Source organism: Protopterus annectens, chromosome 8.part0 (assembly GCF_019279795.1).
Source record: "Protopterus annectens isolate FY-2018-M chromosome 8.part0, PAN1.0, whole genome shotgun sequence".
Taxonomy (NCBI): Eukaryota; Metazoa; Chordata; order Ceratodontiformes; family Protopteridae; genus Protopterus; species Protopterus annectens.
The window spans coordinates 161,302,956-161,327,648 of NC_056741.1; the positions used below are offsets into that span (position 1 = coordinate 161,302,956).

The 24,693-nt window shown below is 39.3% G+C and overlaps 1 protein-coding gene across 4 annotated transcripts in view; it reads right to left on the reverse strand.

The window, feature by feature from the left end:
• The window catches only part of FOXJ2 (forkhead box J2), a 1,179,137-nt gene that overhangs the window by 942,791 nt on the left and 211,653 nt on the right, over positions 1–24,693 (reverse strand). For 2 of the 4 annotated variants that reach the window (XM_044079674.1, XM_044079671.1), the window contains exon 1: positions 1,751–2,578. The exons of 1 other annotated variant lie outside the window; for it this stretch is intronic. The gene's annotated coding sequence lies outside the window, so the exon portion shown is untranslated. Of the gene's footprint in view, positions 1–1,750; positions 2,580–24,693 lie in introns of those variants that run through there. One more of the 4 variants, XM_044079673.1, reaches the window with a different exon arrangement.

The following is a 24,693-nucleotide window of genomic DNA, read 5'->3' on the forward strand; positions in this document are numbered from 1 at the left end:
CAACCCTTTGAATAGATAACACACTCTGAGCTGAATTAAGCAAGTAACATATTCTCTAGTACCTAAAATGACACATTCAGTTTCAAATAAGCCTTAATGGTCTTACTAGAAAGTTACCCTTAACATTAGTTTACTTATCTGAAAAAATGATTACAAAATGAAGAACACAAAGTAAAGTTCAGCACATAGTTAAATAAATGCATTTATACATTCATACATCTATTGCACTGTTCCACTTATTTCTTCAAAAACTAGACTTCCTGTAGACAAGCACAATAGGACATAATATTTTTTGCAACCCATACATAATTCATTTTCAGTAACTGCTTAACTAATTCAGGGTCACAGAGAAGGTGAAGCCTTCTGTGACAAGCTTTTTACACAAGTCGGGAGCCAGTTCTGGATGGACATCAGTCCACTGCAGAGCACACAAGTGCACATGCTCATACACAGATACACACAGACATAGAGAGTTTGGAGTATCACCAGCTCACCAATCCACATGTCTTTTGCATGCATATAAAAGGAAAATAAAGATGTTAGGGAAAGCCTGCATAAACACTGAAAGGACATGGAAATTCCAGATGGCAAGCACCCCAGCCAAGAACTGAACCAGAGAACCAAGCACTGTGAGGTATCACAATAAAGTACTGCACCACAGTGGCACATGCCAATGCCCACGGATAGCTACATGGTGAATATTTTTACCACTTCACACACTGGTACCCAAATGCAGAACATTTGTATCACTTTTCTTCTCTTGTAGTCCTCTGCCACAGCATTATCCTCATGTTCCGCAAATAACAGACAACTGTTTTGCTCAACTTTGTTTATAAGAGGACCCTGGAAAGCCACATGGCTTCTTTCATAAGGGCACTCTAGCATCCACCCCCCCCCCCTCCACACCCAGGTGAGGACAACAACAACAGGCAAACCAGGAAAAATTAGTCATTGCAAATGCATGCAAAATAAATATGCACACTCTTTGACTCCTTCTTGGGGAGGGGGGGGGGGTCACTCCCACTTTCTCCTCCAATTAATCTGTTCTACGCCTAAGTGACACCATTTTGTACAATGGGAGCTGCAAGTTTTTTTTTTTCAATATAGCTTCAGCATTATTAATAAAACATTCACAGACAGAAGGAAAGAAGCATACACTGACTCTGGCATTTGCTTTGTCAATCCTGAGGCCCACAATAAACCTAAACAACTGGCACACCAGTCTGAAGTTACAAAGTAACACTTGGTATACTCTTATCACTACTGTCACTTCCTTATATTTATCTGATAAGCTGTGTGCATCATAAATGCAGCACAGTGAAAGCTGAACAGATGCACCTGACGAAGAATAATGGAAGAAAATCAGGGAGCAGTAACATTTTTATCGTAAAAAGAAAGAAAACAGAGGCTCTTGCCAGTACATCCTCTTGCAAATTTGTCAGCACTCATATCTGCTGTGATATGCAAAGGCCATCTAGACACTGTTCATGGGATATTCCTGACTGTCAGATAAGGACTGTATCCATAGCATCATAAATAGGTACCAAGGGGAGGTGCATATGCAGGACAGATTACAGACTGTCACCTTTATTACTTCTTCTTGGACTCCTCAGGTCACCAAAAGGGGAAACGACCTCCAGCAGGCTTTGCAACCTATACAGAATTACCACTCTAATTACGGTTACAAAAATGCCACTAAAAGGTTTCATATGAACACATTGTTCAGAAATGCTAAAATATTTGGCCTTACCTTTCACTTGATTTCTATATGTATAGCGTCTGTTCTTTCTGGTCGAGTCAGTGGTCTAACTCCAGAGTCTCTCGTGACATTTGTAGTGGTGGGGGAAGTCAGTATTCCTATGGTTCCTGAAGAATGGTATGACTGGGGAAGGGGGGCTATTTTTCTTTCTTACGTTACACAGATCAGTGAGAGTATCCTAAAGTTCGGTTGACGACATATTTGAGGGAGGGAGAGGAAGATGGAGTCCCTCCTCCTCCTCCTCCTTCGACCCTACAGCCCCCAGTGTTGGCTAGTTCTGTATGCTCAAGTCCAGTTCAGTAATATCCCTCCAAATTGGCAACCCTTTTACTTCACTGCACACCTCAGCTGTTGTATTTCTGGTTTGTTCGCTGACGCTGTCAGCCTGTTATTGCCCTGGCACAGTATTCTACTTGCACAAGCATGAAGTATTCCTTCCCACACACATTATGAATCGTAATAAAGAGGAACCTGAACCTTTCCAAAGCAATGTCAGAAATTCTATGGTACAGAATAATCACAGAAAGCTCTTCTCCCAGCTGCTACAGTTCCTGGTAGCCCACAGAAAATTTGTCTTAGCACTTCATTTTCTGTGTTTTTCTCTCTCCAGTCTCCATGGCCTTCCAGTCGGTCACACCCCTTTTTCAAAAAAACTCACCAGTCATGGAAAAAAATGTCTCATTGCTGTAGCTAGTTGTTCCTGTTAAAAACAATTCTTCTGTAGAGCTATTAAACTTTCCAATACAACTTCCTCTGTATGTGTGTATTACACCCTTTCTATCTCTTTTTTCATGTCTCTCTCTCTCTCTCTCTCTTTCTCTCTCATTGCCTGTCAGGCTGCCTACTTATGTCACAGTCTAAAAATAAAGACAACCCTCCTACCAGCATTTAAGGAGGCTCCACAGAGATAGCCTGTCTGCTGTCACTTCTCTCATTCACTTCATGTTTTTCATTTAATGTACCACAGCTCCATCCTCCGTCCTGTCCTTTACTAGGTGATGTTTTGGGGAGAGAGAGACCTCTTTCAACAAACAGTAAGATCTCAAGACAATATGGAAATTATGGGGGAGTTAAGTACAAAATTATAGAGCAGTCTGTGTTTGAATGTTGTAGTGGAGGTGTTCTATTGTTACATGTTTTTAAGTGTTATGAGAGAATTGCTGGTTATGGAACATCTGTACTAACTGACAGTACTCAAGAAAGGTTATACTAACAAAAGGGAACCTTCATGCTCTAAACAGCAGTTAGAACTATAATAGGAAAAAAATGGGTATACTGATACGCAGTGAGTATGTATACAGAATGTTAGGTGCCATTTGAAGTTGGAAAGGAAGAGTGAAGCTATGCCTTGAGCTCCACAAAATGTTTGGCTGTGGGCTACACTACATAAGCCAGAGTTTGATGGCGTCTAGAATATTAGTCACAGTAGAAAATAAAAAGTAATTGAACTGGTACCTCCACCCACCACATCAGAAGTAAGTAACCTGATACCAGATTTATAGATTCTCCAGAAAAAAAATCATACAAAATCAAATGTCTAACATATGTGAAAGCACTGTGGTAACTCATTTGTTTACAAACATTTAAAAACTTGCAGCAAATGCGGAAGCCACATTATTTTAAATTCATTATTAAGTTACTGCATGTATATACTGCTATATCTCTGTGTAACTTATTTACTAGTAAAACACTCTGCAAATGATTACAGCTATTTGATTTTCATTTTTTCTAAAAGAAACAAGTATGTTTATTTTCAAGGAAATCAGGTATATGATAGCAAATTACAGAAACTTCTGGGAATTTGGGGATGTATTATTTTATGATGTCCTGTTGTGATACCCCAAATCAATAGTATTAGATTGTAAAAGCTGCAGTTTCACTGAAATGCATACAATGCTGTAAAATGCAGTATCTCCAACTGCACAGGGAGTGGTGTCTGTGCTGGGGGGGGGGGGGTAGACTTCAGCTCTCCTCCCTCCACACGGAAAATTTGCAACATTGCAAAAATGTCCTTCAGCACATTATTCCGATCAGCTCTTTAAATTCAACAGTTGGTCTTAACAAAGCCAAGTTATCTATGCAAATCAACAAAGTCCAAATGGAAAGCATTAATTAAAGAAGAGTGAAGTAAAACTAAGAAGGAATCTGAATGTGAGGGGCCATGATTGTAAAGAATAAGCCCCCCCCCCCCCATAAACACACACAGGGAGTGCGGCAGATTCATAAGGCTATACTTAAGTCTAAACCGTGGATTTACAAATACTGTTGGAAATCCAAGAATGCATGATACAGGTATACTGCAGTGTATACAGCTGTGGCAGCTCTTGAATAACTACAACGTAGCTTTGTTGACATAAAGGGAAATGGACAGGTGTAGCAGGTCATGCAATCTCCAGCTCTCTTCATGTATCGCTTTGTTCCTGGTCTATTCTGTTCTGTTCTGTTCTGTTTTTCTTTGATCTGTCATATGCTTTAGTCACTGCTATATCACTCCATAAATCACAGCTTTATAAATAAAGCATGGGAATCTGTGCATAAAGACCCTTCTGATTTATATATCTTTCTGGAATTTTTATTTTTTATTTGCTTACAAATGACATGATCTTTCATAGTTTCTTTTCAGTTATGATCTGGGTCACACTAGTAAAGGTACATGTATATACATATATATATATATATATATATATATATATATCTATATATATAAAGAGAGAGAGAGAGACAGAAAGAGGGAACAGTATTAGAGCAACCAATCAACATGAATATTTTGACAGGTTGGAAGTTGAGTACCCTGAGAATATACACATAAAAGGAGAACATGAAAACAAACGCAGTCAACTACCAGTGACGAGAACTGAAGTTTACAGTGCAAATTAACAATACTGCAGGGCTGGCAGAGTACAAACACTAAATGCCTATCTACTAGAAACTACTGCATTCATATGAAAAAGGACTGTTACTACCTTAAAAATTAGAAATAATCATGTATTATAGATTCAAGATACAAGTTGCAGTATGGCAGTTTAATATAGATGGTTAGGTCAATAAAATGCTAATAGACATAGACTTCATTAAAAAACTGATTGCTCTAGTCTCCATTTGAAAACATTGGGTTATGAGCAAGTCACTTAACTACAGAGTGTTCACAGAACATCCATAAAAGAGTTACATACGTTAGGTGGAATTATGAGGTTACCAAATATATATTATACAATGACAGGTCATTAACACTCAAAAGTGCATGCTGATTAGTCAGCCCAACCAGCATATACCAATAGAAAAAAGTCCAGTCTCCCGGACTTTTTTCTATTAATATATGTTAAAGCTTTCCAGTTTTTTGAGCTAAGAGGTCGAGAGTTACATACTGATGGCAGAAAAAATACAAGGAAAATCAGGTACTTTATGCAAAACAGAAGAAACGTACCTGAATTTCCTTGTATTTCTACCCTGTCTCTGTTGTACCTCTAAACTGTCTCGCTTTCAAACTTTATTTTTTTTTTAAAAAAAAAAGGCAGTGGAGTTCTTCTTTTCTCCGCTGCTTCCTTTCCAAAGCAGTGATGTACTACTTAAGCATGGGTACATAAGTCCCATACACATGCACAGCACATCAAGAAAGAGGCAGGATACGAAAGAAAAAGCAGAAGAACTCTTTAGCGCCATTAGACAAAGACCTTCTTTCCTGAATAATGTCATTGTATAACAGAAATAACCAATTCCTGGGTGTGATATATTGGAGATTTACCCATGGTTGTCTTCATGATTAAACCACACGAACCATGGATAAATATAGCAATAACCCACGCCTGGGTGTGGGTAATGCTAAATTTACCCACGGTTGGCGTGGTTTGGTCCCGAGGGGGAAGCCCGAGGGACCAAACAAAGCCAACCGTGGGTAAATTTAGCATTACCCACACCCAGAAGTGGGTTATTACTATTATACCATGACATTATTTAAGAAAAGAAACTATTACTTTTCTTAAATAATGGCATAGTATAATGCCTGTTTACTGCCCTTCCGCAGATGTCTGGCATCCGGCAGTTCTGATGTACTGCGCGCCTGCGCGGTACATCAGAGTTGAGCAAAAACGGAGAAAGCAAGATCTCCGTTGCTTTTTAGTGTCTCACTATGTTAAATGAGTTTAACATGGCGAGACAGTTTTAAAATAAGCAACGGACATCTCCGTTGCTTATTTTAAACTGTCTCGCTATGTTAAACTCATTTAACATAGCGAGACTAAAAAGCAACGGAGATCTTGCTTTCTCCGTTTTTAAACACTGTCTCGCTATGTTAAATGGGTTTAACATAGCGAGACAGCTTTAAAATAAGCAACGGAGATCTCCGTTACTTATTTTAAAGCTGTTTCGCTATGTTAAACCCATTTAACATAGCGAACAGTGTTAAACGAAGTTATACTAATGGAAAAAAGTCCGGGCGACCGGACCTTTTTCCATTAGTATAACTCGATTTACAATGGGCACGCTGGCCAATCAGCGTGCACGTTTTGGGGGCCTCATGGTATAATCTTCAATATATTGCACCCAGTCATTAGTTATTGCTGTAATAATATTCTCTTTTACTACGTGTCTTAGTACAGAGTTACCTCATTGCCTTACAGTTACTTTCTAACACCTTCACACTATTCTATTCCTCCCCTTATTGACTGTCCTGCCTTTTGCACACTCTTATAGTCTTTATTTCCAGTTCATACAGTATTCTCCTGTGCTACTGATTGTACTATGTTTTGCTTCTTATTTATACAGTCATACAGTTTATATGATAACGTAAGTACTACTCACTTATCAACAGTGCCTGTACATTGCAGTTTCATTTTTATTCTAATACTCAGTAGGATCATAGGATCACAGGAGGTTACTGGGCTATCTTCCCCAGGGCCCTTACAAGCCTAGCCAAGTTCAACCCATGTTCCCAAGGGTGTCTAGTTCAAGCAGACACTAAAATCAGCAACTATTGCCCCTGTCCAAGAGAGACACAGTTGGAACCTCTGGGGTGAATTTCCGGTTACCCATCCAGTCGTCCAAATTATGCTTAAATAGGCCAATGAGCGGCATTGTTTAACATGAATAGGAAGCTTGTTCCAAAGGTAGAGCAACCTCTGTGAGACAAATCTGTCTCTCCAGTAAGTTCTGTTGATGCCACACACCAGGTTAAGGTCCATTGGGTGAGTGAGCCATGTGCTCTATATGCAAGGCAAAGGTCGCCTCTGAGCAGTCTGTATGACACAGAGTAAAGTGATAATGATTTTGGTCTGTCCTTATAAGACAGATCTTGAAGACCCTGAATTTTGTTTGTAAGGAACCTTTGTGGTCTCTCCAATTGCAGGTGTCTGGAAAGGAACATACCAAAGGGAGCTTTGTTCTGTATTACTGGCCTGATGAGGGAACATTACAGGGGGGTTATAACCTCTTTTCTTTTCTGGTGGCAATGCCCTTACTTATGAGATGAGCAATATAAAATGCCCTTCTTACCACTATGGAGATACGGTGATTGAAATTAAGGTTGCTGTCGACCTGTGTGCCCAGATCTCTCACCACTAACTGTGTGCTTAGGGTATTGCTATTGATGTGGTAGTTTGCAGGAACATCACCCTTGCCAAAGAGGATGATAATGCATTTTTTGCATCAAGTTTAAGACCATGACTTTGGCACCAGTCATTAGTCTGTATATGTCCTTCTTGCTGGATGTTGACATCGCTAGGGGTTTTAATGATCGCTCCCAGTTTGCAGTCATCAGCAAACATTGTCAGCCACAGTCCTTTACTTTTAGCGTGTACTTCAGAGAAGTAGATTACAAACAGTAGAGGTCCAGAACCAATCCCTGTGGAACATCACTGGCTGTGGGTCTGCTGGTGGAGGTGGTGTCCCCTATTTTGACTGTATGAGTTCTATCAGTGAGCCAATTTGCAACCCACCTGACAATATATGGGTTGACACTCAGTTTGTAATTTCACCAAATCATTTGGGTTTCTAATACCATGATGGGAATGGACCCCATTCCCAAGTCAAAGTACGATTAAAGTTCATGAAATTAGTATTGTTTCAATGTTTGATGTATGCCAGAAATGCTCTTTGCAGCACCCGCAGTGTGCCCAGTACTGACTCCTTCTGCAATTCGTACAGAGTTACATACACTGGTAACATATCTAAAACGATTGTTGATTATTTTTTATAAGACCTGTTGCTCCTACTGCTATTGGAACTGTCTGGGTATCTTTCTTCCACATTACTCTTGTTTCTGCCTGCAAATCCTGACATTTTATGACTTTGTGTCTCTCTGTATGCAAGACACTGTAGCCACTGGGTGTGGCAATTTCAGTGTTCAATGTTACTGTTATCTTTTTTTCATGTACTACTATATCCGAGTTTTTAGCATTTATCTGTTGGCAATGGATAATCCCATGTGATGTAGACATCATAATTTTCTATGATGCATTGTGGCTCATGTTTCCAGTGTTTTTCAGCCACTTCAGTACCATAATGTTTGCACAATCCCCTTTGCAACAGTCTTGCCACATTATTATGCCTTTCAGTATACAGTCCTTCTCCCATTAGTATGTCACAACCAGCAACGAGGTGTGCAACTGTTTCCAATTTTGTTTTATACAACCTACATTTGTCTGTTTCTCCCACATGTTCAATGGACTCTGTAAATCACCGTGTATGTAACCCACTATCTTGGGCCACCGCTATTAACCTTTCATCTCTTGGTTTGAATTTGCCTCTCCTTAACTATTCCTGCATTCAATCCTGATCGAGTTGAAACTAGCCTCCAAAACAAAGAGAAACCACAAGACCTTCTTCAGTTACATTAGGAACCTCCATGGCAAAGCACAAGTTTGTTCTGAACTAGTACTTAATGGTACCACTTACACTGATCCTGCTGACTTTGCCAACCTGCTGGCTGATAGGTTCAGCGCAAACTTCACCCCCTTATAGCCCCCCAAAGGCCCAGTCGACATCCCCAATACTTGTCCCACACCTTGCATCTCTGTAGATCAAATGTTAAAGGCCCTATCCAAGGCAAAGAACACAGCTTCCCTGGGACCTGATAGTATCCCAGGCTGTATTCTGCACCACCTCCAGCAAGAATTAGCTTTGCCATTGAGCACCCTATTCAACCACAGCCTAACTACAGGCTTCATTCCAGCAGAGTGGAGAATTGCCATTGTCATCCCTTTGCAAAAAGGTGGTGCCACTACTGACCCTGGAAACTATTGCCCCATCAGCTTGACAAGTCTGATCTGTAAAATCATGGAGTGTATTATTATGGATCTCATAAACAAGGACATAGGCAATCTCCAAGCACTTGATCCCAACTAATTCAGATTTGTCAGGGGCAGATCTTGCCTATTTAACCTAGTTGACTTCTTTGAGACTGCCACCAAGGCCCTGGATGAGGGAAAGTCAGTACATACAGCTTACCTTGACCTGGCCAAGGCCTTTGACACAATCCCCCACTTGGTCATCATCGAAAAGCTAACACAACTTAGTGTTAATCCCATCTTGTCAGATGGATGGCCAACTGGCTCACAGATATGACCCACAAGGTCAAATTAGGCACTGCCACCTCCGACAGCAGGCCTGTCACTAGTGGTGTTCCCTGGGGATCTGTCCTGGGACCCCTACTGTTTGGCATATACTTCTCAGAGGTCCAAGCAAAGACAAAGGGCCTGTGGCTGACCAAGTTTGTGGATGACTGTAAGTTGGGTGTTGTCACTGACTCCCCAGTTGATGTTAACATACTGCAGGAGGGTCTCACAGCTACAAATGACTGGTGCCAAAGTCATGGCCTTAAGTTAAACGCAAAAAAATGTATTATCATACCATTCATCAAAAACACGGCACCTACTGATTACCACATCAATGGCAACCCCTAAGCACTCAGCCTGTGGTGAGAGACCTGGGTACTCAAGCTGACAACAATCTCACATTCGAACATCATGTGGCAGTGGTGGTCAGAAAAGCCTTTTACTTGGCTTATCTCATAAGTAAAGGGATTGCATCCAGAAAAAAAGGAGGTTATTACCACTCTGCACTCCTCCCTTATTAGACCTATAATTGAGTATAATGCCCTATTTGGTATGTACCTCTGCAAACATCTGCACCAACTGGAAAGGCCACAGAAATACCTCACAAAGAGAATCCATGGCTTCCAACACCTATGCTATGCGACAGGCTTAAATCACTAACACTCTTATCATACAGATTGCTCAGAGGTGAACTGTGTCTTGCTACAAGGCAATGTCAGACCCTGCTCTACTGGAGATGCTCCATATCCATAAGTCTAACTCCTGGCGCATTACCCGCTCAATAGGCCAAAATCTAATATGCAACATCAACAAAACCTGCTGGAGATACTGGTTTGTCTCCCAGAGGTTGCCCCATCTCTGGAATAGACTTCCCATATATGTCAAACAGCGTACCTCACTGACCCTCTTCAAACGCAATCTGGATGAGTGGATGGGAAATCATAAATTTGTACCAGGGGTTCCACCTTTGTCCCTCATTGACAGGGGCAACAGGTGCTGACTGAGGTTTTTTTTTTTTTGGGGGGGTTGAGGGGAGGATAAAGTCTTGGTTAGGCTTGTAAAGGCCCTACAGCCATTAGCCTAGTAATCTCCTATGATCCTATGATCAACATGAGGTTCTTCCAGAAGTTTTCTATACTTGCAAATGTATTTATGCATTTTCCACTTTTCTTGCCTTCGCATCTGGTCCTTCACCTTATATTCTTCATTTTGTTTTATGGCACATTCAGTTGCTGCCTGACTTTTATCTAATTGCAGTTTGATTTCCATTCCTGATTGACACCGATATGCTTCTGCTAGACTAAGCAGGGAAGTCATCTTAAATTTATTCTCCTCATGTTTCAAAACTTTTACTAGATTTGGGTCTTGTGAGGTCAGCAGATATGTGTGCAGTCCCATGATTGCAGACCTATACATAAAATCACTTTCAAGGAGACCCATACCTCCTTCAGAATGGGGAATATATAAACTTGGTATGCACTGATTTTTATAAATTATATGGTTAGTATGAAGCATTCTTCTTGTTTTCCTGTCTAATCTATCCAAGACGTTTTGGGGCCAGTCAATCACTCCAAAACTGTAAGTTAAGACAGGAAGAGCAAATTGGTTTATAGCTTGGATTTTGTTCCTAGATATCAATGCTGTTTTCAGGATTAATCTAAGTCTTCTAAAGTATTCCTTACTAAGTTTTATTCGAAGTTGTTCATGTTTTATTGTTGATCCTTCATCAATTCCCACATATTTACACACTCTCTCTTTCTCAAGTTCTTTTATATCACATTCCTGTCCCAGACTGATGTTTTCTTGGTGCTGCAGTTTTCCTGCTTTAAATGTTGCTTTTGCACATTTATAAAGACCAAATGACATTCTTATATCATCTGAAAAACTTTTGACAATTTGCAGTTGTACTTTCAGTTCCTCATCTGATGAGCTATACAGTTATAAAGTTTTAAAGATTAACAAAGAGAAGATGAGGAGTCTTTGCACTTTGTTGTTTTCTAGGAGCCAAATTATAGCCATGGCCTAAGCTTTTAAGTAGACAGCTTAATGGGTTAAGGGCAAGACAGAATAGTAGTGGTGACAGAGAGTCACCCTGGAATATCCTGCTTTGAATTTTTATCCCTGGAATAATAATTGTCCTTTATCATGGCTTAATTGCAAAGTGGTCTGTCACTGTAATGTAGTCGATCAGTGTAGGGTATAACCTATACATTTTTAAGCAGTTTTATCTGTGAATGTGGGATACTATCAACTGCTTTTTTGTAGTCAACCCATGCCATGCTTAGATTCATCCCCATTTTACAGTTCTCCACTATGACTTTATTTAACAACAAATGATTATTTGTTCCATATGACTTTCTTTTATTGCCCTTTTGTTCTATTGCCATAATTGAGTTTTCTTCTAAATGACTACAAACTCTGTCGACATCAATTCCAGTGTATAGTTTATAACTCGTGGGAAGGCAAGTTATTAGCCTATAATTTTTAGGGTAGCTTACAGGTTCACTTTTAAGTAGGGGCATTGTTTTTCCTGTTGTTAGCCAGGTTGGTGTACTGCATCTGGGCCTAGAGTTTTCCAGTTAATGGCTTTTCTTAACTTTGTTTCAATCTCTCTGGCTGTTACTTCATCCCATTTCATATCCTGTACCTTTAAACTTCTTATTCTTTTTTTACTTCTTCTATCCATTTAGCATCTTTGTTATGTTCCACAGGATCTTCATAAATACTTCTCCAAAATGTATCTATTTCTTCTTTTTTTGGTCGTCTTTAAATTCCTTTTACCTTGTTTTCTAATTCTCTATAAAATCTTTTTGGGTCATCAATACATTGCTTATTTTGTACTTTTCCTTTATATTTATCTGTGTATCTGCTTAGTTTTTTTGCCTGTGCTGAGATTTTTAATTTATTTGCGATAGTGCATGATAGATCCTGATCTGTTTTAATACTGCACATTGCTTTTATCACGTCTATCTTTTTAGTATATTTATTGATCTGTTCCCTCTTCTATACTCTCCTAACAGTGAAACTTCATGTCTTAACTGCTTTATAGTATTCTCTATTCAATAGTTCCATGATGGTATTCGATCTCTCCCCTTCCTTTCCCTCACGACCCTGTGTTCTTGTGGTAGAACCTTATCAGTTAATTTAGCAGCACAGTAATATATTCTGTTTACTTCTGTTATATCACATGGATCTCTATGAACAGTCCTAATTACTATATTCATTTGTTTTATCAAACTTCTGACTTTTTGGGTTTTATTGACCTTCTGCAATCAATTTATTTCACTGATCTTAATATGTCTATCTATCTCTATTAAATCAAGCAACTCTTTTCTTAGCTCATTTTCTTCTAAATTGAGAGCACATTTTTTGTTTTCCATTTCCTGCGGGCATTCTGTAGAAAGTTCTGTAGCATCTTCCTGTGGTACATTCTCTTCAATTTCATCCTGTGCTATGCGTTGCTCTGTCATATGGGAACTCACTGACCTATCACTCCTCAACATTGACTGCGTCAGAGTTTTAACAGTTTTGTGTTCCTTCCCTTGCTGTCCAACTTCAAGTGAATGTTTATACTGGTTTCCTGTGGAAGGCTCCAAAATATCTTCATATGGCACCTGACCAATTGTTTCCTATTCCACTGGTTTTCCCTTGATTTGAATGTCTGTTGCTCTATCCTGTTGTGCTGTTTTCTGAATTAGATTTTTTACACTGAATCTTTCAATTCGCAGAAATTCCATAATCTCAGTTTCTGTTTCTTTAACTTATACATTACTAATCTCTTTTTCTACTTTTCCTCTTTGTCTTATTAATTTTTCTATTGTAAAGTTTTCCATGTCTGGATTCCTTTGCCTGTATTTCTCTTCAAATATCTTTGGTGCTGCTCTTTTTGTATTGATTAGTTTTGCTTTCTAGTTTGCATAGATATTACACCATATTAAATCACTTTTTCTTTCCCATGTCCATATTCCTTCTTCAGATGTCTCCTGATCTTCCTGTTTCTCCTTACTCTGGGGACTCATTCTATCATGCTGTGATGTAACCTGTGTTAGACTCTCTACACCAAATCCTTCACTTCGCAGGCATTCCATAACTTCAACATCTATTTTTTTTAACTTCTGCTTCACTAATCTTCTTTTCTACATTCCCTCTTTGTGATATTATTTTTTATTGTGAAATTTTCCATATCTGGATGCCTTTGCCTGTATTTCTCTTTGAATATCTTTGGAGCTGTCTTCTTTATATTGATTAATTTGGCTTTTGCCTTTACATAAATATTGCACCATCTCAAATCTCTGTTTCTTTCCTATGTCCATATTTTTTTTTATACTTTTCAAAAATCTCTAGTTTTTGTTGTTTATATTTTCGCACTTCCTCAGATGTTTCTTTTTTTCCAGACAGATCAAAGTTTCTTGGTCTGTATACAGTTTTTGACAAATCTATTGTATTAATGAACACAACCTTTTATTTGAAGCTTCTAATAGTTTTTCTTGTGGAAGTATTTTTCTTTCCTCTAATTTCTCTCTTAATCTTTTTGTATATTTAGTGTCTGAAAATTCTGTTTTTTTTTGCATAATAATAACAATGCATAATTTCTTTCTTAACCTCAAAAGTCCACACTATTGTCTTTATGGCTTTTCTTTGACCTATCATTTTTTTGTGATTTTTGTAGACTGTTACTTCCTTCTACAACGGGGGGGGGGGGGGGGGGCATCCTCCCCCTGGGCCTGGCCTGGCCCCATTGTAAGAATGATTCCATATTTTGAGGAATCTGCACTGTTATTTTTTCCAGTCCTGGCACCAGTGCGCCTACCAGGATTGGGCACTTTGTTATCCTGGGTCTTTTGCACCTAGCTATCTTTTGTAATGTTTAATCGACTTCTGTCCATGATATATGCTATATAAATAAGGCAATATATCAGTGTTGTCTTGGTGAGATTTTGTGAAAAACAGGGTCCTCCTAGTAAAGGTACTCACCAAGACTTGAGTCTTGAGACTTGTGACCTATATCACAATAAACAAAACATGGTGGAGGGATAGGTTCCTGACCCAGAGACTCCCCAGACTCTGGAATAGATTGCCCATACATGTCAAGCAGAGTGCCTCTTTGGCCCTCTTCAAAAGGAACCTTGACGATTGGATGGGAGAAAGGAAATTCACCCCAGGGATCATGTCAGTCGCCCTGCTAGACAAGGGTCCAGGGAAGTAAATAGTGAGGGAAGAAATAGCCAGGGAATTGTTATGGCTAGGCTTGTATAGGCCCTAGGGCTGATAGCCTAGTACCAACCTATGAACCTATGAATTAACTTTCAGCAATACTAGTTTCCTTTGCTTGCTGACTTATCTCTCCATTCGGACCCCAATGATACCCAGCTGGGTGAGTTTATCAATGATGCCTGAGTGGGGGATTGTGTCAAAGGCTGTGGCTAAGTCTAGGTAGGCTGTATGTACAGATTTACCCTTGTGTAGGGCTTTAGCAACTGTGTCAAATAAGTCCACCAAGTTTAACAGGCATTATCTCCCCTTGACAAAGCCAAATTGGCGGGGTCAAGCGTTTGGAGATTTCATATATTTTTGTTAATAAAGTCCATGATGATTCATTCCATGGCCTTGCAGATAAGGCTAGTCAGGCTAATGGGTCTATAGTTTCTGGGGTCCGTGGATGTACCCACTTTGTGCAAAGGGATGACACCAGCTGTTTTCCATTCTGCTGGGATGAAGCCAGTGCTTAGGCTGTGATTGAAAAGCATGCCCAATAATGATGCTAATTCCTGTTTTAACCAATGTAGAACACAGTCTGGGATGTTGTCTGATCCCATAGAGGCTGTGTTTTTGGCCTTGGAGAGGGCATTTATGACCTGCTCCTCAAAGATACTAGGTGGGGGTCAGGTGTTAGGGATGCTTTCTGGTATATGTGGTGGGAACAGGGGAGTGAAGTTTTCACTGAACCTGTCAGCCAGCAGGTTTGGTATATCCATAGGTTCTGTATATGTAGTACCATTAACTATGAGTTTGGTGCAAATCAGGGCCTTACCTTTGAGATTACAGATGTAACTGAAGAATGCCTTGTGGTTACCCTTAGTTAGGGAAGCTAATTTTAATTCATAGTTAGCTTTTCAGGACTTCAGTAAGAGTCTTATTTGCTTATTTAAGTTGAGAAGGGAGTGTTTTCAGTTTTGAGACCTTTCCTTCCTACTGTTAGACAGCAATTTTTTTCTCCTACTGTATAGCCTATTAATAGCAGTTCTCCACCAGGCAGGCATGTTTTTCCTTGAAGCTCTTACTTTGGTTCTGTCAGGCATGGTAGAGTCAATACAATTGTACAGGTGCTTGTATAAAGCATTAGTGTATAACTCAGTGTATAATTCAGCATAGGTGTCTGTTCCATCACTGGGGGTATGGGGCTATGAAGCTATTTATGCTGTCACATAAGAGGTAGTAATTGGCCTTGGAGAAGTTTTCTACTCTAGTTGTTGCTGGGGGGGGGGGGGGCTTGTGTTATAGTTAACGAGACTGATTTGTGGTCAGATCTCACCAGGGATGGCCACACACTGGGGGTGGTGCAGCAGTCCTCCATGTTGGTGAGCACCAGATCCATGATGTTTGAGCCCCTTGTGGGTGTGTCAACCAGCTGGTCAAGGGCATTGGAGTTAACGAAGTCCAGGAACCTTTGGGCAAGTGAGTTAGAATATTTATAATTAACCCACTCAATGTATGGGTAATTAAAGTTACCTAAAGCCAGAGTGTTTGGTTGTATCTTGATGACTCAAGTAGATCCACATAGGCTGAGTGGATGTCCTAATTCATGGAAGGGGTCCTATAGCTAGCAACCTAAAGAGGGGTCTTACCTAAATTCAGTTGCACCTGACGTTATTCAAGGGAATCGTGCTGTCTGAATGCTAGTCTTTTCAAAACTGCAATGAGTGATGTATGTAAATTAATCACTGACTAATCTTTGTCCACTCATGTTTATGATGTTATTCATCTATTGTTGTAAGGAGCTTTTCTCCTAGGAACCCTTCCTCTTCTGTGTCACTCTTTTGCATTTATGTCTTTCTGTCTTCTCCATATGTGATGAGTGAAAAAACACTTACTGTGTACATAGTCAAATGTTTATCTGTGTGGTGAAACTCAAAGCTGCATCCAGTTTGCTATGCAGTTGCAACATTGTACACATTTGTTTTATTTTCATGTATTAACCAGGCTAGAAAAATATTTCCAGATAAACTATTTTCTGGTTCAACAACGGAATTATCAGCAAACAGAAAATAACTGTTGAAACCAAACTTACAAAAAGTAAATACACAAAAAAATCCAACTGAAAAATTATAATTATGGACCAAGAATTACAGGGCAAAGTTTATACTTGTGATTTATATAATACTGAAGTAACTGCAATATTCTAAAGACAAACAACAATAATGTTGGTATCCTACAGACGGCTAAGAGTTGACCTGTATCTAGCATACAAGGCATGCTCCAACCAAATGCTGATGGATTTACTGCACGTCAGCAAGTCAGATGATATCATACTCAGTCCAGCGATCTAAACCTTTTCTGCAACATCAACAGACCAGTTCGGAGGGACAGGCATATCTCACAGGGGATACTGCTACTCTGGAACAAACTCCCCTTCCACATAAAACAAAGCTCATCCCTGTCCATATTCAAGCACAAATTGAGTCAACCGATGGGAAACAAAAAACCTCCCTCTGGACAGCCCTCTGTACTACTAATGGACAGACAAATTCCGAAATGCTTCCTCCCATGCATGGCTCCCCTCAACTTATCTATGATATGATCCCAGTTATTCTCATTAGGAGTAATATATAATTATCGACCATGGGATGGGTAAAGTCATTCTTGACTAAATGGGATAGGAAATTCGAGCACCAAAAGGGAATTTGGTTAGGCTTACAAATGACCCGCAAAGGCAGCTAACCTAGTAATTACCTATGAATTTATAAGAAGTTTGATATAGTACTTATAATCTTTATACATGTAACTGGAAGATGAAATGGGAAGTAACAGGGAAGTGCAAATGGTTAGAAGGAAACCTGAGGATTAATAAATATTTATAAGCAGGAAATTCGTTTTGACAGAGCAAAACAGGGGATTAGAGTTACTTTAATCTTCAAGTTAAATAAAAATCAAAGGATTTACCCCCATGCAATAGGTGCTGTCAGAGCTTATTTAGAATAAGTAATATGTGATTATGTGTTTTATGTGACACTATTATTTCTAAGCACTTAGAAGTGGCTTATTTAAACAGGATTATTTTAGGTTGGTTACTGAAATCAGAGAAGGTGGCGAGTGATTTCAGTTTTACTAATAATGATTCCTGTTTGTTGGTGGTCTTTGCTGAAATTTTGTGGTCTGTAATATGAAGTTTGGTTTTGTAGTAAAAAAAATGAGGGGGGGGGCATGAGATGTCATGTTAGAACTTATCATTGCTGAATCTCATTAATAAGGCAGGAAAATAAAATTAACTGCTTTAACGGCTTTGGATAAAACTGATTTCTGTATGTCTGTATATATACATATATATATATATATATATATATATATATATATATATATATATATGTGTGTATGTGTGTGTGTGTGTGTAATAAAGGTAGATACATGGACAGATTGGAAAAAAGCTTTTTGCTAATGACTTCAATTTAATTTTAAAGAATCAGTGGCATAGATAACAGTGTACAGCATGATCTGTTTTAGTTTTAAGTGTAAAAGTATCATTCTTATTCCTGAACCAATGAAAAAAACATTGTAAAAGTGATACACAAAAAACAGCAAAAAAAAAAAAAAAGAAGTATAATATAACATGCTAAATAGCAGCACAGTGAGCCACTAACATACATGTAATGTGCCCAAGAGTTGCATAAAGACCAGAGCAGCTGCCGCTCTTCTTCCCATTTCTTGCTCCAGTTATTAAATACCCCAGCTGTCTTATCTTCTTCTACCCATTCCGATAAGTAATTACACCTGCCTTTCATCATGTAATTGAAAAAACATTTTGGGCACAAGGACAGAACCCACATGGTTAGAATTGCTGGAGCCATGTCAGCAAACCAGTTAGAAGTGGCGTCCCACAAGGCTCAGTCCTGGGACATCTCTTGTTCAGTATATATTTCTCAGAAGTACAGGCCACCATGGAAGGACTGTGGCTGACCAAGTTCGCAGATGACTGCAAACTGGGCGCCATAATCGACTCTCCAGCCGACACAAGCATCCTATAAAAGGGCCTCATAGAAACAGACAACTGGTGCCAGAGCCATGGCCTCAAGCTAAACACCAAAAAGTGTATAGTCATCCCCTTCGGCAAAAACAAAGTGCCCACAAATTACAACATAGATGGTAATCCATTAAGTATGGAAGAAGTAATTAGGGACCTGGGGACACAAGATGATCGCAGTCTCTCATTCGACAACCACGTGGCCAAAGTGGTTAGAAAAACATTTTATATAGCCCACATAATCATGAAGGGATTCACATCTAGATCAGGTGAGGTCATCGTGCCTCTTTACTCATCCCTCATCAGGCCCATAATTGAGTACAATGCCCCTTTTGGGATGTACCTTACCAGACACCTGCAGCAACTGGAAAGACCCCAATAGTACCTCACCAAGAGGATCAAAGGGCTCAAACAGATGCCATATGCTGCCGGGTTAAAGAAACTCCAGCTCTACTCAGTGGCATACCGCCTGCTCAGAGGCGATCTGTGCCTGACGTATAAAGCCATGTCCAACCCAGAATTAATGGACATGCTGCACCTCAGAAAATCCAAATCCCATCAAGCTACGCCGAGACTTGAACCTCAGCACTGAAATAAATAGGACATGCTGGAGGGACAGATTCATAACCCAGAGGCTCCCTTCACTCTGGAATAAAATCCCAGTCCAGGTTAGGCAGAGTCCCTCATTGACTCTCTTCAAGAGGAATCTTGATGAGTGGATGGGAGATCGTAGATTTACTCCGGGTATCACTTCTGTGTCACTGTTAGACAGAGGCACAGTATACTAACCTCGAAAAAGGGCATAGCAAAATTCATTTTAAAATGGGTGGCGAAAGCCAAACACACTCTGGTAAGGCTTGTAAATGCCCTAGGGCAGATAGCCTAGTATGAACCTATGAACCTATAAGAGAAAGGCATCATTATTTTCCAATGCTTCAGTGCCACACCCCTGGATATATATAATTTGTTGTGTCCCTACATCTGCCCTTTTTTATGGTTCATGCCTTCTGTAATAGCAATCCACAAATTGTTTTTATGTTGTGGATTTCTGAGTGTGAACTCTAGGCATATATTCTTCATGTGATTTTTGTCAATTTCTTAGTGCCACACTATGCACTTGAAAGCAAAGAAGATGAGCTAATACTTTCTCTGAGCATGCTCCTAGCCTCTTCATATCCCATACCACACTTGCACCCACATCATATGCAGCCTCTCAAATCTTGATGTTACCTGCAAAAAAGAATGATCCAGTTTTCCCAGCCCTGCATAAACTCATAGATGAACATTTTAAACTGTGTTAAGTCTAGAAATGATCCATGTGGAACATTACTTGTTACCTTCCCCTAAATAACTCAGCCATATTACCACTCTCTGCTTCTTGATTCTAACTACTTCTTCATCCACCTGAACAAGTTATTAACTCCTCCTATTATTTTGCTTGAATAAGCAGTCCATTTGGAGAAAATGTAAACAAAAACTCAGCTTACACAGAAACCAAATAAAATAAAAATTCTGCACTGGTGTCACGAATAGAACTTTAATAGTCCGGATGTGTAAGCGCTTTCATTCCAAAATGAAGGAAGTTCGTCATACATAAAATTACTATACTACAACACTTCCTTATATTACGAAAAAGGGGCCATGAAACCTCAAAGTATTTAAAGGGCCACAATCTCTTAAAAAACATCTGAGAAACCTGGATGACATTTTTGTTTTGTGGAAAGGGAGTATTGAGGAGTTAATGGTTTTTATGTATTTCGTCAATCATTTCACAGATTTTCTTGAATTTACTTATCAATTCCATGAAACTTCCATTGACTTTCTCGATGTGACACTTTACAAAAATCTGTAGGATTTGAAGTATGAATCCAACATATACAGGAAACACACCTTTTCCGATGCATATTTACATTTTGACAGCCAGCATCCAACATAGCAAAAAATAAATTTAATAAAGGGCCAGTTGATCAGGTTGAGTAGACTGGTTTCTAAAGAAGAGGTATTTGATGTCGAGATTAGAAAGTTAATTGATTTATTTTGGATAGGGGTTATCCCAGAAGCTGGTTAGATGACATCAGTGGATATGTTATACAGAATAGGAATCTCAAATATGGTCCTCTTTTGTATAACAACAGCCCATCTGTTAATACAATGAATCTAATGAACACCAATAGTGTCATCAGAGATTATGACCCCTCACAGATGTTTGTTTTACAGTGCAATACAGGTATTTATTAACTCCAGAATACGATTACAAAGCATTGGACAACCATCTTTGGAACCCTTGGTCTTACAAATAGGTTGGGTTCTCAACCAAAATTTGTCTATAAGAACAACAGGAATTTTAAAAGCATTTTAGAATCTAATAAAGTGGGTGCTGGTCAGCCACAAATGGTTGTGGTATGAAAAAATGTGGGGTTTGTCGACAATGCAGATATATTTTGGAAGTCAGTAGTTTCTCCATATATGTTTTTTTCCAATTTGTTCACTGTCAAAGAAAAATTTGACTGTGGTACAAGGGGGTAATTTACATATGTTTTTGTGCATCTTGTTCTGCATACCATATTGGTAAAACTAATGGCCCTTTGCGGACAAGAATTTACCAACATTACTATGCCATTAGGAGTACAAATTCCTGTAATGCCCTCTACAAGCACTTTACATTATGCAATGACTTTAAGAAGTCTGAGTTTGTCACTTTAGAAAAAGTAGACATTCCAGAAAGTGGTGGTGATTGGGAGACTTTAGTTAAAAGAAGGGATTTTTTTTGGCAGGTATTGTTGAATGCTACTGTTCCCCCAAGTCTTAATGACTATATATCCATTAAGCCTGTTTTGAAATTCAAGGCTGATGTATTATGATAAAAGTTATCATGTTAATATGTTATTATGCTCCTATGGTTCTTTAGCTATGATACTTTTTATGTACATAGTAGATTTTCATGTATGTGGAAGATTGTTGTGTGTGTTTTTATTGATGTATGCACAAGAATCTTAGCTTTAACATTTCATATTGATATTGATTTTATTTCTAATTTTAACTCATTGCTACACCTTGTTTTAATTGTTGTATTTTAAGGAATTATTGACCTTTAAATAGTTTGAGGTTTCATGGCACATTTTTCATAATATAAGGAAGTAATGTAGTGTAGTAATTTTATTTTTTCCCTTCTTCATTTTTGGATGACTGCACTTACACATTTGGACTATTAAAGTTCTGTTCATGACACCAATGCAGCGTTTTTATTTTATTTGGAGAAAATGGCAAAGTATTTGCTAAGATGTTGATACATCATGGCCATATACCTACACTTATTCACTTCCTTGGTAATCCTATCATAAAGCTGGACCTGGTTGGTCTAATAGGATCTTCCTTTTGGGAATCAATGTCAGACCCCAGGATTCACTAATCCTCGTGTAAGACTAGATTAGTCTTACACGGAAGAGCCAGTCTAAGAGTAAGATGGCAGCGTGCCATGCATATTAATGAGGGCGTGCTGCCTCAACTCTAAGGCTAACACGGAGCGTGCACGAGTGAAGGGGGCATGTCGGACTGCCAAGCAGTCCAAAAATCCAAGCCTCTGCAAGTCTGACACTCGGGAAATGTCTACTTACATGAGCGAGTCTGCTCAAATGTGTACATACCCAACACTACACTCCCCCACATTCTAAATCCCTGTACAATTATAAAATGTAAAAATGTTTTTCTTTTATTATTTCTGATATAGCTGCCTGTATTTGCACGTGTTTGTGTGGCCCATTGCTTAGCTACAGTTATCAGTTTAAACACCGAAGAGGATAATAAGAAATTTATATGCAAATTAAGCAAAATAGCGACAGCGTAGTGGTAGAGCCTTCGCACAAACAGGAGGCATTCCCGGTTCGAGTCCAACCACTCCCCCCTCTATTTTCTGTTGGAAATCTGTATATAAAAATAATTCCTGACATTTATCATTTAAATTTTTGTAAAAAGCGTTGAAATGGCCTATGTAGTAGTGAACTAATTTTATATATATATATATATATATATATATATATATATATATATATATAATGGTTATGCATACTGATGGATGCATCGGTAACGTATCTTAAGCAATGTGAAGCACTACTAAGCAAAGTTTACCAGTATTAAGCATATTTAAATGTAATTGCTCATAGCTGAGCACTGCGTTAACTAGTGCAATTGCTTTGCGCGGAGCTGCGCATCGCGCAAACTAGCACAAACAGAACATGTTTGCGTGAGGCTGCGCACCGCACTAACTAGCGCAAAGTCGAGCAATGTCGAGCAACATAGAGCACCATAGAGCAACGTGGAGCAAAGTACAGCAATGTCAGGCAAAGTTGAGCAAAGTCGGCTAAACACAGCCACACCTCCTAGCCAGTCTGGCCAGTAGTAAAATAAAAAGCAATGACAGGGCTCAAACCCGGGATACTGTGCACCATAATCACAGTACTGAACCACTAAGCCATGACAGCATTTCACAACCATGGACTTTCAACACACACATACATATCAATGGAAGTTTACCCATTGCTAAGCAGGTGTGCCTTTAGCAGTGTTTTTTCAAAACTGGCCAATCACAAATAAGTGCAGTAAATGAGGCATATTTAAGCTCCATAGGTGGGAATACTTGCCATAACTGGTTGTAGCTCTCATCTGCAGGCAGCATGGCCGGTGCTGGGTAGGGCTCTCGATTTTGAGCTCAACGTTGGGGCATTGCGGAGTCAAAAGTAATGGTTTGGCTCCTTGTCCATAATCATGAGGATAGACTCCTGCGGGGCCAGTACCAGGGCACCCAATACAAAGCGGAAGCCTGGAACCGTCTAGCTCATGAACTCACCAGTGCCACAGGCGTCCCTTGGACTGGTGAGCAGGTCAGACACCACCACGCAGACCTGAAGAGATGCAAGGGGGATCAACTGGCCCAGTGGATCCAGGAGGCCCGTGGGATGGAGAATGTCCCACTACTGAGTAAGTAGCCATGGAATTAAGTATGTAAGAATTGCTATTCTAGTCTATACTATGGATAGGTATGTCTCAATATCACTTCATTTACTTCACAGCTGCAGGTGTCCGCGCTGTGAACCAGCAAGCCTATGCAGACAGGCTGCTAAGGCTGCGCCACCAGGCAGGTTAGTAATCATTCCGCATATACTGTTATATAAAATAAATGAGAGAGCCTGAAAAAAAATGTTTTTACCCAATAAATAAAGGTATAATAATTCTTTAATAATTATTCTGCATGTACTGTTATATAAAATAAATGAGAGAGCCTCTAGAAAAGTGTTTTAAGTCTTTAATAAAGGTATAATTCCTGGAGTGTGTCTGTGGCATTTTCTTTGATATGTTGTTGTACTCTTGCATTATAGAAATAGTACTGTTGCATTAAGCGCTGTTAACCCACACTTGGGTAGGCCCATATAAAGTGGATGAAGGGAGTGCCAGTAGCGTTTAAGCATATTTACAGTCCTCAACTGATGGTTCATGCCCAGCATGTACAGGTTAATCTGGCACATGAGTAGCTTGGTATTGTGTTCCCTAGAAATGTCAGTGTGCTGCCAGAAATGTAGGGAGCTGTTAACATATAACTGATAATTTCACCTGAACACATCTAGATAATTATAGGAAAGTAGAGCTGTCAGTGTACCATCCAGCAGTAGTGTGTCTGAGCAACTCACAAAATATGTAGCAGTAACATCTCCATCCCGGGCAGCTTGTATATCAGATACAGCGCATGTATATAAAGATCTAGCAAAACCCATTTCACAATTTAAGGACAATTGGGTAGTGTAATAACACATGTAGGGGACATATAAATGCAGTTAATAGGAATGTAGTGTAAACTAGAAGGATATATAAGTTGTTAATAGAGCTATCTTTTTCCACCCTACTGTATGTGCATAAAAAATGCAATTCCACACCTCAATGGGTATGTCTAATCTCAAAACATTTGCTGGGACATATGTCCTATTGGTTTATAAATATCTGCATTTATTTCGATGCATGTGCCCTGTTCAAATACCACAATATTGGTGGTCTGTTGCCATCAATTAAACCTACATGATGTTGTAATGTCCACTGTTGTTCTATATATACATGTGTTATGCTTGCTGTTCAACTGTTGGAACTCTAGTGTGTTGGGTTAATGG